The 17,113-nt window shown below is 44.9% G+C and overlaps 1 long non-coding RNA gene across 2 annotated transcripts; it reads right to left on the bottom strand.

The window, feature by feature from the left end:
- Positions 1-2,351: 2,351 nt before the first annotated feature.
- Positions 2,352-16,627, bottom strand: LOC140722430 (uncharacterized). Of its 2 annotated transcripts, XR_012097612.1 has the most exons (4): positions 16,470-16,627; positions 13,870-14,038; positions 5,825-6,044; positions 2,358-2,460 (listed from the first exon to the last, which is right to left on the bottom strand). It is a non-coding gene; the product is annotated as an uncharacterized lncRNA (long non-coding RNA). The 2 variants fall into 2 exon arrangements; XR_012097611.1 differs by lacking the exon at positions 5,825-6,044 and having other exon boundaries at positions 2,352-2,460.
- Between the last annotated feature and the right edge of the window lie 486 nt (positions 16,628-17,113).

The raw sequence follows: 17,113 nt of genomic DNA, 5'->3' as shown, positions 1-17,113 counted from the left end.
CACCTTATTTCCTCCCTGTTACCTATACATGTTATACATCTCTCTCTTCTTCTTTATCAGAGTTCCAATATCCCTGAGAACCAAGGTTCCTTATTCTTATTCACTTTGTCTTTAATCCTGAAAGGAACATACAAACTCTGCACTCTCAAAATTTCTCCTTTGAAAGCACGCCACTTATCAATCACATCCTTGCCAGAGAACAACCTGTCCCAATCCACGCTTTTTAGATCCTTTCTCATTTCTTCAAATTTGGCCTTTTTCCAGTTTAGACCCTCAACCCGAGGACCTGATCTATCTTTATTCATGATCAAGTTGAAACTAATGGCGTTATGATCACTGGAACCAAATTGTTCACCGACACACACTTCCATCACCTGCCCTAACTCATTTCCTAATAGGAGATCTAATATTACATCCTCCCTAGTTGGTACATCTATATATTGATTTAGAAAACTTTCCTGAACACATTTTACAAACTCTAACCCATCTAGACCTTTAACAACATGGGATTCCCAATCAATGTGTGGAAAAGTAAAATCCCCTGCAATCACAACTTTCTGTCTCCTGCAGTTGTTTGTTATCTCTCTGCAGATTTGCTCCTCCAATTCTCGCTGAATATTGGGTGGTCTATAATACAACCCCATTAATGTGGTCATACCTTTCCTGTTTCTCAGCTCCACCCATATGGCCTTGGTAGACAAGCCCTCTAATCTGTCCTGCCTGAGCACTGCTGTAACATTTTCCCTGACTAGCAGTGCTACCTCCCCATCCTTCATTCCTCTGCCCCTACCAACGTTTGAAATATTGGAACTCTGGAACATTAAGCTGCCCCTCCTGTAGCCAAGTTTCACTAATGGCTAAAATGTCGTAATTCCATTTGTCAATCCATGCCCTCAGCTCGTCAGCGTTCGCCACAATACTCCTTGCATTGAAATAGACACACCTCAGAAGATTATTACCACCACAAAAGACTTTTTCTGACTTTGCATGAACTTTTAACATTATTTATTTTCACCCCCGCTCCACTATCTGCTCTGGAGCTCTGGTTCTATAGAATGGACTAGATTAAGCTGGAAAGAGTTTAGTGGAGAATGACCAGTACGTCACTGGACTAAGATGTTGGGTTTTCTGTTATATGGTTGGTCTGGGACCGTTTGCCCTGGATAATTGGAGCTTGAAGGGTGACCTTACACACGTACATAAAAATTATCAGGGACGTAGTTAGGGTAGATGGTCATAGTCTCTTTCCCGGGGTAGAGGAGTCTAAGACTCGAGGGCAGAATTTAATATGGACCGAAGGGGCATTCGTTCACGTGGCGGGTGATGGGTATAAATTACATGCAGCCAGAGGAGGCAGTAAACACAAATTAATTTACAAAGTTGAGAGGATGTGGGCAGGGAAATGGATAGAAGTCTATAAGGGAAATTTGGGAAAAGCTGTTGGAAAATGGAGCAAGCACAAAAGACATTTGGATCAGCATGAATTAGCTAGGTCGAAGGACCTGTGTCCAGGCTGTTATGTCTGTTTTATTCCCCCCAGAATCAGAGTTGAGCACAATCACAGTGCCTATTGGGGACTGAGACATTTGCTCACTGGCTATACCGGGTTTTCCATCAGAGATCCTGGGAATTTTAAATCCAGGTAGCAGGCCAACTGAATAGGGAAATATTGAGAACTCACATTCACCATTTGTACACAGCGCAGACATGGATTCGGGTATTAAAGTACTGAAGCAAACCACATATTTATCCGGAATGAGATGTCAACTGATCTTCAACCATTCCCAATGCTGCCAATGTTCTTGGCTCAGCTACAGAAAACAGATTTCAGAAACTCCCCTCATCTCCTTTCCGCAGCAGCCAAGAAAACCAGGAGGGAGTTGATAGCTGCCTTTCCAAATCCTGAAATGCTCGTTTATCACACAATCTCTGAATTCCTGGAAATGCTCCTACCATCTGGTTCTGAATTTTATAAATGAAAGTTGGAGATATCTTACACATCAGGGCCTGTCTCGAGGTGAAACAGAAACTGACCCAGGACTTTTACATAGCCCACAAGCCCGCAATTGCCTTCCTGTGTTTCACTCACAGCCACCTGATCCAGGAGTACCTGCTCCTTTCACTCAGGTGAAGCTTTGAAACTCACTCAGGTGAGTGGAGTGATTCGACCATTATCGGTGTCAGGTCCCTGAGCTGGAACTGTTAGATTGATCAATTACATCAAGGCTGCTTTACCACTGGGATCAATGATACTGCTTGATGAAAGTTTTCTGTGCCCAGTTAGCATCTGTGTAAGTTTTTCTTTTGTACTAGTGTGTGCCAACAGGACAGAAGTTCAGTTAGAATGATCCCAGTGATCATACCTTTGTCCATTCTGTATCTGACTGACGATTGTTGATTGCCGTCGTCTTGTTTATACTTTGGTCCCGGTGCAGGAAAGCTCCACCTGCTGGTGATACCCTGAATTACAAACAAGCAGATAGTGAGTCAGAGAGAGTACGATTAAAGTATTTGCAAATAACAGTATCGCCATCCACTGTATCAGAGCATCCGTTGGCTTAGGGACAAAACATTCCCTGTTAACATGAACTCCCACACCATGTCTGTAATCCTGTCCAGTGCATCTACTGATAGAGTTACAGAGCAACAGAGCACAGATAGAGACCTTTCAGCCCAATGAGACAATGCTGACTACAGTGCTCACCGAGATGGTCCCAATTTCCTGTGATGGGCCCATTTCCTTACTGGCCTCTTCACTCCATCTACACATCCCAACTGCTTCTGGAATTATACAATTGGGTCTGCCTCATCGACTTCCTCTGGCAATTCCCTCCACATAATCACCAGCCTCTATATGAAACCGTTGTTGCTCGCGTTGGTTTTTCAATCTATTTACCACTCCTCTGCCCATTTAGATCCCCAATAAGCTACCATAATCTTCACCGTGAACACTATCCACTAATTTTGTGCCATCTGCGAACTTACTGGTCAAGCCTTGTACATTCACATCCAAATGTTTGGAGGATAGTAACTGTTCTGGAACATGGTGTTGCGTGTCCTGAGGCACCTGTACCTTCTACCTGATGGCAGCAGCGATAAAAGTGCATTGCCTGGGCGGTGAGGATCTTTGATGATGGATGCTGCTGTTCTACGGCAACATTTCATGTAGATAAACTCAATATTTGGGAGACCTTTACCCGTGACATACTGGACCAAATCCAGTACCTTTCGAAGGATTTTCTGCTCAAAAGCATTGGTGTTCCCCGACCAGTCCGTAATGCAGCCAATCAGCAGACTTTCCACCACACATCTGCAGAGGTTTGCCAACGTTTTTGCGACATACCGAATCTCCACATACCCCGGAGGAAGTAGAGACACTGTTGTACTGTCTTCGCAATTATATTTATATGATGGGTCTGGGACAGGACCTCTGAGAGTGAGACCCAAGAATTTAAAGTTACTGACCCCCTCCAACTCTGATCCTCCGATGAGTACTGGCTCAAGGACCGCGGGCTTCCCTCTCCGGAATTCTACAATCAGTTTTTTGGTCATATTGATATTGAGTGAGAGGTTGTTGTTATTACACCAGTCAGCCAAGTTTTCAGTCTCCCTCCTGTATGCTGATTCACCTCCCCTTTTGATAGAGTCCACAACAGAGCTATCATCAGCAAACTTATATATGGTGGTGGAGCCGTACTTAGCCGCACAGTCACAGGTGTAAAGCGAGTAGAACAGGGGGCTAAGTACACATCCCTGTGGTGCTCTTGTGCTGATGGAGATTGTGGAGGAGCTGTTTTTGCCAATCTGAACTGGGTGGGGTCTACAAGTGAGGAAATCCAGGACTCAATTGCACCAGGAGGTATTGAGGTCAGGTGTTGGAGTTTACTGATTAGTTTTGAGGAGATGATGATGTTCAACGTTCCCTGATAACTTACTGTGAATGACATCGAGCTCTGAGGAGCTGCAGCTTGGTGCACCTGGTGCGGATGTGATCATCTGGGAGGCTGGGGGTCTCTCAGAATTTCCAGTAATTTCCCTTTTTTATTTTAAATACTGCACAAGCACCAACGGTTTTCAAGATGCTTCTGACATCCTGAACAGATTTTGCAGAAATGCAATGCCTATATTCATTAGTCTTCTCTTGATTCCAATACAGTCCAGACAGTGAGTGTTCACAACATCCTCCCCGCCACCAACCTCACTGTCAATCTGTTACATCTGCTCCTGAGGTCACTTGTCTCTTCACTGAGGGGCAGTGATCAGATACTGAAAAATAAAACGTGCAACAATCCTTCGTGGGCTGTTACTGAGTAACGGCTCAGCAAAAATAACAGAAAACATGAATAACAAAGATCTACAACATATCCTGAATTTAGTTATGACCAAGAGTAGCACAGCAACATTTTCTATCAATAAATTAAAGTTGTATTGTCTCCTTCTACCCTGCCTCGTGCTGCATTTAATTCAACCTGTGCTGGTGATGCTTCCCCCGGCTCACTGCCCCTGGGGGCGAGGGTCCTCTCCCAATCCCGACCCCGCAGAATATCCCAACACAGAATGGAAAGGAAACTGCCGCCCATCCAGGAACAGTGAGCATGCGCTGTGATTGTTACATCATCAGTGTGGGGGGCGGAGCCTCGAAATGAAACCCGCAGATGCTGCAGATCTGCGGTAAAATAAGAGGGGGAAACCAGTTGAACGAGATGGCGGTGGATGTGGAGATGAAACCAGCTGGGAGAAAGGATCAAGGACAATCACTGATGGTCCTCCAGCAATACACAGATACTGAATTAATAGTAGATACTACTGTATAAAAGATTCTAAAATGACCAAGATAGAACAACAGGAAATTTGGCATCTACCCTTCTCTCCTAACTAAATCTTATCAATGCACCATGGAAAGTATCCCATCCAGATACCTGACACCTTCGTCTGGCTACTGTTCCACCCATGATTGCAAAGAACTGCGGAGAGTTGTGGGCACAGCTGAGTACATCACAGAAACCAACCTCCCCACCATGGAGTCTGTCTACACTTCCCACTGCCTCAGTAAAGCAGGCCGTGTAGTCAAAGATCCCCACAACCTGGGACATCCTCACTTCTCACATATTCCCCAACAGGGAGGAGCTACAAAACCCTGAAGCCATGTCCCACAAAGACGGTTTCCATTCTGCTGTTCTGAGCAAACTGAATGTCCCCAGTGTGATAAGATGGACAGCTGACCACACTGTGTTACTTGAAATGACCTGACACTTTCTGCACTGCACTTTCTCTGGAATCATAATGCTTTGTAACACTGTTATTATTTTACCTTGTATCACCTCAATGTACTGTTTAATGAATTGATGTGTGTGGATAGTACACAAGATAAGATTTCCAATGAACCTCTATATATGACAATAATAAACAGATTTCTCAATTTAATCGTTTGGAAATTATTAGGCGGCCTGGGTTGCTGGGTTGGCAGGGAGAGTTAAGTGAAGTGTAGAAATACTTATAGGAGCCCAGTTACACAGAAATAATTATCAAACCCAGGCATCAATCCAGGTGAAGTTTGGATCCGCTACCGGGCCAGGTGATGGAGATAAAGTTCCCAGGATATATCTCAAAGGATGGATCCAGTCCCGGCCTCACCACCTCATCCCGCTCCTAGGACCGCAGCACCAGAGGCTGAGCGGCAGGTCATCTCAGGAGTTTCGGTGTGAAGGTCCCACAACCTGGACCCACAGAATATGTTCTGTCTGGGAAGCGGTGGAAGCCGGCTGTTCAGGGAATTAACGGGAAGCACTGCCCAACATTGCTCGGGACCGGCCTCAATTCTCACCTGCAGGATCTCGTTGGTCTTGCCCCACAGAGAATGATCGTTCCCCTGGCTCCCCGCCCCAGGGGGCAAGGTCACTTTCCTGATCCCTGCCCCACAGACGATCCGCCGCTTTCATCCACACAAAAATCACTGCCCATCCTGGGACTGAGCATGCGCAGTGTGATCGTACGTCATAGAGTGGGGGCAGGGCCTCAGAAACAAACCTGCAAATGCTGCCGATCTGTGGTAAAAAGGGAGCAGGAAACAGGGTCATGTGATGGGCGCAGGGTCTCTCATTTAAAACAGTGACTCTGCTCTTCACTCCTCACACGCTGCCTGATCTACCCGCCAAAATTTCCACATTTCAAATTTACACCAGCTACATTTTTAATTTTGCTCTCTCTGCATCTTACACATCCCATCCCTGTACTGCATAGGTCACAGAAATACAGGTTCGATTCCCATTACTGTCTAACAGACGATTCAGACCCAAACAGGAATCGTGCAGGTTTTGTTCAAACCACTTCTATGTTTACAACCACTAATTTCTATTCATATTCCTTTGGAATCACTGGACAGGAACACTGAAACATCAAGTGAGAAACAGCAGGAGGAGGCCATTCAGACCCTCAACCAATGACAATGATGGATGCTCTCCCATCTCAGCCACATTTCTTCCCAATCCTCATTGCCTCAATCCCTTCAGTCTCCACCCATCTCCCAGCCTCTTTATTCTGTGAGGGAGATCATTGAGTCTTCACCGCCTCTGTGGTGAGGATCTACAAACATTCACCATCTTCGGAGTGGAGACATTTCCCCTCATCTCAGTCCCGGACAGTCCAACCCCTTTTTCAGAGACTGGGATCCCTGGTTCAACCGGTAATGATGTTGTGCATTTCAATGTGTTCATCTCTCAGTCCTCGATTCTCTAAATGAAAGGGTTATCGCATTTGATCTTTCTTCATATGATGACCCCACCACTCCAGGGATCAGTCAGGTGAATCTTCATTGCACTCTCTATAACAAATACTCTCTTACCTCTTTGTTAATCCTCTATGGAAATAATTTCCATTTTCTGCAGCCCCGTGTTGCCCCAAACACTGACCTCCCATCCCTGTCACTATTTCCACCATCCCTTCTCCCCCCTCGCCTGGATCCACCTCTCACTTCCCCGCTCTTGCCCCATCCCCACCCCTCACCTCTTTACTCTGACTATTTCCCATCTACTCTCAGTCCAGAGGGAGGGTCTCGGCCCGAAATATTGATAGTCCCTTCTCAATCACAGATGCTGCCCGACCCACTGAGTTCCTCCGGCAGTTTGTTCTTTGGTCTGTATAACCCGTGTTAGTATGGGGAGGGGGATTTTACACCATATTCCAGGTACAATCTCCACTAAACCCAAATAATTGTTAAAATGATTTTCATTCTTATACCAATAACTCTTCCAATAAATACAATGTACCTTGGACCTCCCTCCCTACCCTCTGCATCTAAGTCCATCTCCATTGAATCACACTCAGGATTTCAATTTGTCCTATAGTAGTGGGAGATCTCAGATTTCCCATATTGGTCTCCAGTTGACCTGTTGTTCTCACTCACTTATTTTGCCTCTGTAACCACAAAACCTTTCGACAAGAGACACAGAACATAGAACAGTACAGCACAGGAACAGGCCCTTCGGCCCAAAATGTTGTGCTCAAACTATTCAATTAATCAAATTGCCAACTAAACTGATCCCTCTGCCTACACAATTTTCCCTCAGATCCACATGTCTATCTAAACATCTCTTAAAAGTCCCCAATGTATCTGCCACTACCATCACACCAAGCAGCACATTCCACTAAACCACCACTCGGTGTAAAAAAAAAACTTTCCCCTCACATCTTCTTTCAAACTACCCCTCTCACTTTAAATGCACGATCTTGATTTAGACATTTATACTCTGGGTAAAAGGTTATTCTCTATCTACTCTATCTATACATTTTGTAGCTTTATGAACCTCCATCGTCTCACCCCAGCCTGCGCTGCTCTTGAAAAAACAACACAAGTATGTCCAACCTCTCGTTACAACTCATGCCCTCTAATCCAGGTACAGAGAAACACTGACTTGTGGCAGCATCACAGTCAAGTACATTCAGATAACACACGGAACATAAATTACACAATTCTATGTCATTATCAATATGGTAATGCAAGTTCTATATAATTAACAATATACAAATACATATATTGTGTCAATAATCATAAATATACATTTTGTGTCGTTATCAATGTATAAAAAATTTTTTTTTCAAAAGCAGCCTTGGAAATGTTGAATTTGGTCCCTCAGCCAAATTGTTGACACAGTTTGAGAAAAACTGGGCTCCAAGCACTTGTCCTTTCAACACTCACTGGGAAATCCTGCAGACCCAAGCAGGGTCTGGTTATTCCTTCTCATTAAATACACAGACAACAGGAAAAGGTCATTCAGCCCATCCAGTCCATCTTGTCATTCAATAAGATCCAAGACCAGTGCATCCTTACTCCCCAACACCAGTCCAATCTCCGCTTTGCCCAGACCATTGGCCAAACTTGCAGGTCAACAGTCTGCCAATGTTTGCACCCCCCCCCCCCCCAAAGTGGAGAATATCTCTGCTTGCCACCAACGGGCTCAGACATTTCCACAGACGAGCCCCTCATGTCCCTTCCCCACTTTCAATGGGCTTCTTCCCCATCGTGCTCATTGAACCCCCGCTGGAACAAACATCCTCTCAGACCCCATGCTGTTCACCCCCTCTCACACCACCTTTATCCTCTCAGTAAAATCCCTCACCTACGTCTTTCTGCCAGATCACTTACTCCACGAGAAGCCTGCATCAAGGAGCAGTTTCCTCCTACCTGTCACTGACCGATTATACTTCGGCCGCAGAAGTCATTTCACAAACTCACCCAACTTCCCGTGGAAGGAAAAAGGAAATAATTCAAAAAGCTGGACATCTACTTTGGGATTTGTTCTGCTGTGACGGGAAGTTCGAAGCGGGAGCAAGAAATGAATTCAGTGGGGGTAACGCCTTCTCAGCTGGTCTGCCTCTGCTATTGGATGCAACCAGTGATTGACATCACTTCGCACCAATGGGAAGAGCGTAACTCCTCTGTTGACTGTGGGGTGGTGTGGGTGGGTCAGGTAATTTTTACCTCAGCTGGTAAAGTTCAACCGTCTCAGCGCCAGTGTGACGTAAGGAACTGCGCACACGATGTCAGCTCCAGGAGTGGGGAATCCACACGTGACATCAGGCATGAGGGGGTACACGTGACGTCACATCCCGATGTGGGGAACCCACACGTGACATCAGGCATGAGGGGGTACACGTGACGTCACATCCCAATGTGGGGAACCCACACGTGTCATCAGGCATGAGGGGGTACAGAGTGAAGTCAGACCCCGGTGTGGGGAACCCACACGTGTCATCAGGCATGAGGGGGTACAGACTGAAGTCAGACCCCGGTGTGGGGAACCCACACGTGTCATCAGGCATGAGGGGGTACAGACTGAAGTCAGACCCCGGTGTGGGGAACCCACACGTGACATCAGGCATGTGGGGGTACAGAGTGAAGTCAGACCCTGGTGTGGGGAACCCACACGTGACAACAGGCATGAGGGAGTACAGAGTGAAGTCAGACCCCGGTGTGGGGAACCCATACGTGACAACAGGCATGTGGGGGTGCACAGTGATGTCACGTGTGGGTGAGAACTTGTTTTCAAAAGCTGTTCAATGGACGTTTTTAATGATTTCAGGGGGACAATGAAGGAAATTTAACAGGCTTCATCACTGAATCTTGTATTGTATGAGTTTAAGTCTCCTGCTATCAGCCCAGTGTTACCATGTTGTTGATGGAGTGGGCATTATGGCCCTTTTCTCGAACTGGGTCACAAAACCCCAAATGTTTCTGGGGAAAACTTTCCAGGGTGATCTGTTGTGGGGTGCATCAGTCAATGCAGTATCCTGTTGTTTATAATTTCATAAAGAATTGTTTTGCTGATGTAAACTGGAATTGCTAGCAGTGTACACACAGATTCGTATCAGTTAACAGAAGGCCTCTCATCCCTGCAGCCTTCTGACAATGTGGACCACAGATACTCCTTCCTCTAAGTCAGTGTATCATTCAAACAGCTGATTGCTGAGATGCACTATATTTGTTGGTCAGTGAAGTTCTCCCAGATATAGTTCGATGGATTTGTTGGGGAGTTCTGGGATGTCACAGTGAAATTACGGTCAGCCAAACCCTCTGTTCTGTCCCTCTGACCTCCGGAGGTTCCACAGGGACCTCCAGCAAATCGCATCACAGTGCCAATTCCAGCTGATGTCGGTAGTATTCCTGTTCAGGAGGGGGTGAGGAAGGGGGCTGATCACGGGTTTGTGTAAATTGAGTGTTAGTATGTGTTGAATGTATGTATTGGGGAGCACTTCGGGTCCAGTGATCACAATACCATTAGTTTCAATATAATTATTGAGAAGGATAGGACTGGACCCAGGGTTGAGATTTTTGATTGAAGAAAGGCTAACTTTGAGAAGATGCAAAAGGATCTAGAAGGAGTGGATTGGGACAATTTGTTTTATGGGAAGGATGTAATAGAGAAATGGAAGTCATTAAAAGCTGAAAATTTGAGGGTAACTTTATGTTCCTGCTAGGTTGAAAGGAATGGTTAAAAGTTTGAGAGCACCATGGTTTTCAGGGGATATTGGAAACTTGGTTCGGAAAAAGAGGGAGATCTACAATAAATATAGGCAGCATGGAGTAAATGAGGTGCTCGAGGAATATAAAGAATGTAAAAAGAATTTTAAGAAAAAAATTAGAAAAGCTAAAAGAAGATGCGAGGTTGTTTTGGCAAGTAAGGTGAAAATAAATCCGAAGGGTTTCTGCAGTTATATTAATAGCAAAAGGATAGTGAGGGATAAAATTGGTCCCTTAGAGAATCAGAGTGGACAGCTATGTGTGGAGCCGAAAGAGATGGGGCAGATTTTGAACAATTTATTTTCTTCGGTATTCACTAAGGAGAAGGATATAGAATTGTGTAAGGTAAGGGAAACAAGTAGGGAAGTTATGGAAACTATGACCATTAAAGAGGAGGAATTACAGGCGCTTTTAAGGAATATAGAAGTGGATAAATTTCTTGGTCCTGACAGGATATTCCCTAGCACATTGAGAAAAGTTAGTGTAGAAATAGCAGGGGCTCTGACAGAAATATTTCAAATGTCATTAGAAACGGGGATGGTGCCGGAGGATTGGGTTATTGCTCATGTGGTTCCATTTTTTAAGAAGGGTTCTAAGAGAAAACCTAGCAATTATAGGCCTGTCAGTTTGACGTCAGTGGTGGGTAAATTAATGGAAAGTATTCTTAGAGATGGTATATATAATTCTCTAGATAGACAGGGTCTGATTAGGAATAGTCAGCATGGATTTGTGCGTGGAAAGTCATGTTTGACAGCTCTTATGGAATTTTTTGAAGAGGTTACGAGGAAAGTTGACCATGGTAAACCAGTGGATGTTGTCTATATGAACTTCTGTAAGGCCTTTGACAAGGTTCCGCACGGAAGGTTAGTTAGGAAGGTTCAATCGTTAGGTATTAATATTGAAGTAGTAAAATGGATTCAACAGTGGCTGGATGGGAGATGCATGAGAGTAGTGGTGGATAACTGTTTGTCAGGTTGGAGGCCGGTGACTAGTGGTGTGCCTCAGGGATCTGTATTGGGTAAAATGTTGTTTGTCATATACATTAATGATCTGGATGATGGGGTGCTAAATTGGATTTGTAAGTATGCAGATGATACTAATGTAGGTGGCATTGTGGATAATGAAGTAGGTTTTCAAAGCTTGCGGAGAGATTTAGGCCAGTCAGAGGAGTGGGCTGAATGATGGCAGATGGAGTTTAATGCTGATAAGCGTGAGGTACTACATTTTGGTAGGAATAATCCAAATAGGACATACATGGTAAATGGTAGGGCATTGAAGAATGCAGTAGAACAGAGTGATCTAGGAATAATGGTGCATAGTTCGCTGAAGGTGGAATCTCATGTGGATAGGGTGGTGAAGAAAGTTTTTTGTAGGCAGGCCTTTATAAATCAGTGCATTGAGTATAAGAGTTGGGATGTAATGTTAAAATTGTACAAGGCATTGGTAAGGCCAAATTTGGAGTATTGTGTACAGTTCTGGTCAGCGAATTATAGGAAAGATTTCAACAAAATAGAGAGAGTACAGCAAAGATTTACTAGAATGTTACCTGGGTTTCAGCACCTAAGTTACAGGGAAAGGTTGAACAAGTTAGGTCTTTACTGTTTGGAGCATAGAAGGTTGAGGGGGACTTGATAGAGGTATTTTAAATTATGAGGGGGATAGATCGAATTGACGTGGATAGGCTTTTTTGCGTTGAAAGTAGGGGAGATTCAAACAAAATGACATGAGTTGAGAGTTAGGGGGCAGAAGTTTAAGGGTAACATGAGGGGGAATTTCTTTATTCAGAGAGTGGTAGCTGTGTGGAATGAGCTTCCAGTAGAAGTGGTAGAGGCAGGTTCGGTATTGTCATTTAAAGTAAAATTGGATAGGTATATGGACAGGAAAGGAATGGAGGGTTATGGGCTGGGTGCAGGCCAGTGGGACTAGGTAAGAGTAAGCATTTGGCACAGACTAGAAGGGCCGAGATGGCCTGTTTCGGTGCTGTAATTGTTATATGGTTATATGTCATATGTTATATATTATATTATATGTTATATGGTTAGTTGCCATGGAAGTGGGCGGGTCCGAGCCAGACAGCTGGAGAGTCTGTCCAGCTGTCTGCTCTTGCAGATCTGTATTTAGTTTTGTGCCCAAGACGAGACTGTGGGGTCAATTAGTTGTGGTTCCCTAAGCTGGGAAGATGTGGGTGATGTGGATCGGTTTACGTGTGTGGGTGTGGGGTAAATGGTGGAAAGGGTATGGGGCCATTTGCGGGATGGAGGGAGGTAGGGGATGTGGGTTATCAGACACAGCATAACATGGGAGGATGGGTCCCAGGAAAAATTGAGTCATAAAGAAGGGATGAGTTGGTCCATTGAATCAGACAGGATCAAACCTTTCAGGAAGCAACAGTTCCCTTTGCATGTTAATTACTGACTAATCTTCCTGAACGTTGTGTTTGTGACAGAGCCCCAGTGTCTGGGAACAGCTAAATGGCAGGACGCAGAGGGTGATGGGGAGGGGCTGTTTATTGGACTCCAGGCCAGTGCTTCGTGATGTTCCCCATGGTTATACTTGTCATGTATATCAATCATTTGTTTGGGAATATATAGGGTATAGGTAGTAAGTTTGAACATGGAACATAGAAACCAACAGCACATTACAGGCCTTTTGGCTCACAATGTTCTGCCAACCATGTAACCTGCTCTAGAAACTGTCTAGAATTACCCAACTGCATAACACTATTTTTCTGAGCTCCATGTACCTATCTAAGAGTCTCTTAAAATACCCTGTTGTATCTGCCTCCACCACCGTCGCCAGCAATGCATAACAGACCCACCACTCTGTGTGGAAAAATTCCCCTGACATTCCCCCTCTACCTTCCTCGAAGCACCTTAAAACTATACCCCCTCATGTCAGTCATTTCAGCCCTGGGAAAAAAGCCTCTGGCTATCCACATGATCAAAGCCTCTCATCATTTTACACACCTCTATCAGGTCACCTCTCATTCTGCATCACTCCAAGGAGAAAAGGCCAGAAATGTTTGTAGCAGGTATGTTTAAAGAATTACTTTTTTTGAACGATATTAAGTATAAACTCTCCACTTTGTTTCCATCTCCCCACTCAAAAGTGACGAAAAGCTACTTCACAAGACGCAAGACCTTGAAATGAGAAAATACTGAGGGAATGTGAGTGACCTTAAAGAGCTGGGATACTGACAGAACATTGCCAGAGCTGAAGTGATTGTAACCGGGTCTGACAGAGGCATAACTGGTACTTCTGGGCACATTCAGTCTCAACCCAACTATTTCCTACCTTTCTTTGTGCAGGTATGTAATGTATAAAGGACCAGTGTTTGAGTAAATGAGACTCACCAAACTTTCTCCTGACTGAATCAATGGAAACTCTGAGTCTGAAGGGTTCTCTCCAGTTGATGCTCTCACTCCTCGGGCTGGTTCACTTGTTGATCTTCCCTCGTCCTCAGTTCTGGTTTGCTTCCAGTTGTGGGCTTTTCTTCCAGTAAATCTCTCACCGCTGATCTAGCTTTAACATGAAAAATAATGAAGCACGTTAACAACACAAAGGAGAACAAAACATTACTGCTCAATGTTCCTGAAAATAAAACTCACTGAAATTTAAACATTAAGACAAATATAATGATCTGAGTGAACAAATCTGTATTTGTTCCTCACACGTCACAAAACAATATGGGATAAGAAGGAGCCATCATTCAGTCAGGAACAGAATTAGGTAATTTGATCCATCTGGTCTGCCCCACCATTCAACCATGGCTGATTTCATTCCAACACCATATTCCTGCCTTCCTCCTGTAACCCTGAAGCTACTAGGAACAAACACGAATATATTAACCTCTGCCATAAATATACCCCAATAACAGCTTCATCCACCCTCTGTGGCAACAAATTCCACAGATCAGTCACCCTTTACTTGATATTCTCCTCATCTCAATTTTAAAGGGAAGCTTCTTTATTCTGAGACTGTGTTCTCAGATCCCAGACTCTCCGTCTAATGGAAACATCCTCTCCATGTCCATTGTATCCAGGCTCTTCAGTATTCAGTAGGTTACCTTAAACAAGCACAACCACCACTCCCACTGTCCTTCTGAACTCCAATGAGCACAGGTCCAGGACCATTGCCTAACAGACAGGAGACAGTGAGGGAAAATGTCCAAACACGCTTTGAACACTGAACCTCTGGGTCCAATTCTACTGCTGCAAACATTTAATGACCTCCTCTCCATGTGAGGGATGGTATAGGAACTCATTCTCTCCTCAGATTAGCACTCATTGCCTCCAAAGGAACTCCAGAATCTAACATCTGAGACCAGACCATAAACACTCGCTCAACACCTCATGAGCCCGAGCAGCTCGATCCCCACATCCATTTCACCAGGGTCAAAATGTGTGATAGGGTCACACAGCTGAACGTGTCACTTACCGACACCAGAATCCTCACTCATCGTCCCCACATCAGGGATTTCCCCACAACCAATGTCCAGCAACCTGAGACTTCTGATTCATTGTGGGAGGAGGAACATTCAGCCCCAGCTACAGAGGTACAGACCTGGTCAAATCCCAAATACTGACAGTTCCATATTCCAGGAGTCTACATACCGGGATTACAGTCCACGCACCAATTTCCCAGGACACCCTTGCTGCTGATAACATGCTGTAGTGTGTCGGCCATTCAGAGTTCAAAAACTAACACTCCTACATCAACCTGTGGCAGAATGGGAACCTAATAATCCTCTGACTGGAGCAGATATTGGGCTGGAAAACTGGGCGTGGGTCACCAGCAGGCAGGGATACGTTTCACATTGTCTCCAACAGCTAAATTGAAAGCACTTTATCGTTGTCCGATTGTTAAATGAGATTTTGCCCAGCACAATTGGCCGTCACATTTCCTGTAGGCTAACAGGAATAACAGGCTTTTCATTTCAAATTGAAATTAAATGCTGGAAACTCGGTACATCAGATTGGATCTGTGGAAAGAGAAACTGTGGAAGACTCAGTATCAGAACTGATGCTGCCCGATTTGCTGAACGGTTCCAGCATTTTCTCTTTTGACTTTAAATGATGCACAACTATTGACTGATTACAAGAAGTCTGTGACGGCCTGAACAAAGTTGCACAAATTTAAGTCCCACATTCATTAGTTTTCTCTGCATTCCAACACAGGGTTAATACAGTCGACACAGTGAATGCTCACAACATCCTCCCCACCCCACTATCAGTATGTTCCATCTGCTCCCGAGGCCACTAACTCTCAATGAGGGGAAATGACCAGAGAGCGATAAAATTGTGCACCACTCCCTGCAGATCCCGGCAACAGGAAAATTGCCTCTCCAAACATGACCAAAACAGGAAATATCGGACTCAACTGTAAACACTGAGAGTTTCCGTCTAACACAGCGGCCATTTGATAACTTTGAAACTAAAATTGTAGTGACTGTCTCTATCCTTCCACATTCTGCATTAGATAAATCCTCTGGTAGTTCCAGGTAACAAACACTGATTTCAGAAATAACTCCGTGAGGCAAAAGACTTCACAATGAAGGCAACGGTAGACGAGAGATTGTCGATATTTATCATCGAGGTGGTGGGATGCAGGCTGGACAGAGGTTGAACAAGATGGGCAGGGATTAAGCAGATGGAACGGGTGGGAGAAGGGATCAAGGACGATCTCTGATGACCCTCCAGCAATGCACAGATACAGAATTAACAGTACATACTACTATGTAATAAAATTACAAAGATAGAGCAACAGGAACTTTGGCATTTACACTTCTCCCCGAAACAACTTTTATCAAACATCATAGGAAGTATCCCCAGGTTCGATGTGAAGGTCTCACAACCCGGTAGGTTTTGTCCAGGAAGCGGGGTGAGACCGCGAGTTCGGGGAAGTTAACGGGACTCACTGCCCAGCATCGGTCGGGACCGGACTCAATACTCACCGCATGGATCTTGTCGGTTCCGCTCCGCAGAGAATGATCCGACCCCCCGGCTCCCCGCCCGAGGGGGCGAGGACCCTCTCCCGATCCGGATCCCGTACAATCCGCCGCTCCGGACTCGCTTCAACACAAAGAAAAAAAGTCACTGTCCAGCCCGGGAATGTGAGCATGCGCAGTGTGCTTAATGCGTCATCAGAGCGTGGGCGGGGCCTCGGAGACAAACCCGCAGATGCTGCCGATTCAAGTCAAGTCACTTTTATTGTCATTTCGACCACAACTGCTAGTACAGTACACAGTAAAAATGAGACAACGTGTTGTTTTTTTTTCAGGACCATGGTGTTACATGACACACTACAAAAACTGGACTGAACCACATAAAAAATAAGACAGAAAAGAAACAAAAAACTACACCAGACCACAGACCTACCCAGGACTGCATAAAGTGCACAAAACAGTGCAGGCATTACAATAAATAATAAATAAGACAATAGGGCAGTAAGGTGTCAGTCCAGGCTCTGGATATTGAGGAGTCCGATAGCTTGCGGGAAGAAACTGTTACATAGTCTGGTCGTGAGAGCCCGAATGCTTCAGTGCCTTTTCCCAGACGGCAGGAGGGAGAAGTGATTGTATGAGGGGTGCGTGGGGTC

The sequence above is a fragment of the Hemitrygon akajei genome, unplaced genomic scaffold (genome assembly GCF_048418815.1).
Source record: "Hemitrygon akajei unplaced genomic scaffold, sHemAka1.3 Scf000077, whole genome shotgun sequence".
In the NCBI taxonomy this organism is placed as follows: domain Eukaryota; kingdom Metazoa; phylum Chordata; class Chondrichthyes; order Myliobatiformes; family Dasyatidae; genus Hemitrygon; species Hemitrygon akajei.
The sequence above is the reverse complement of the archived record's forward strand: the minus strand, read 5'-3'. Positions and strand labels throughout refer to the sequence as shown.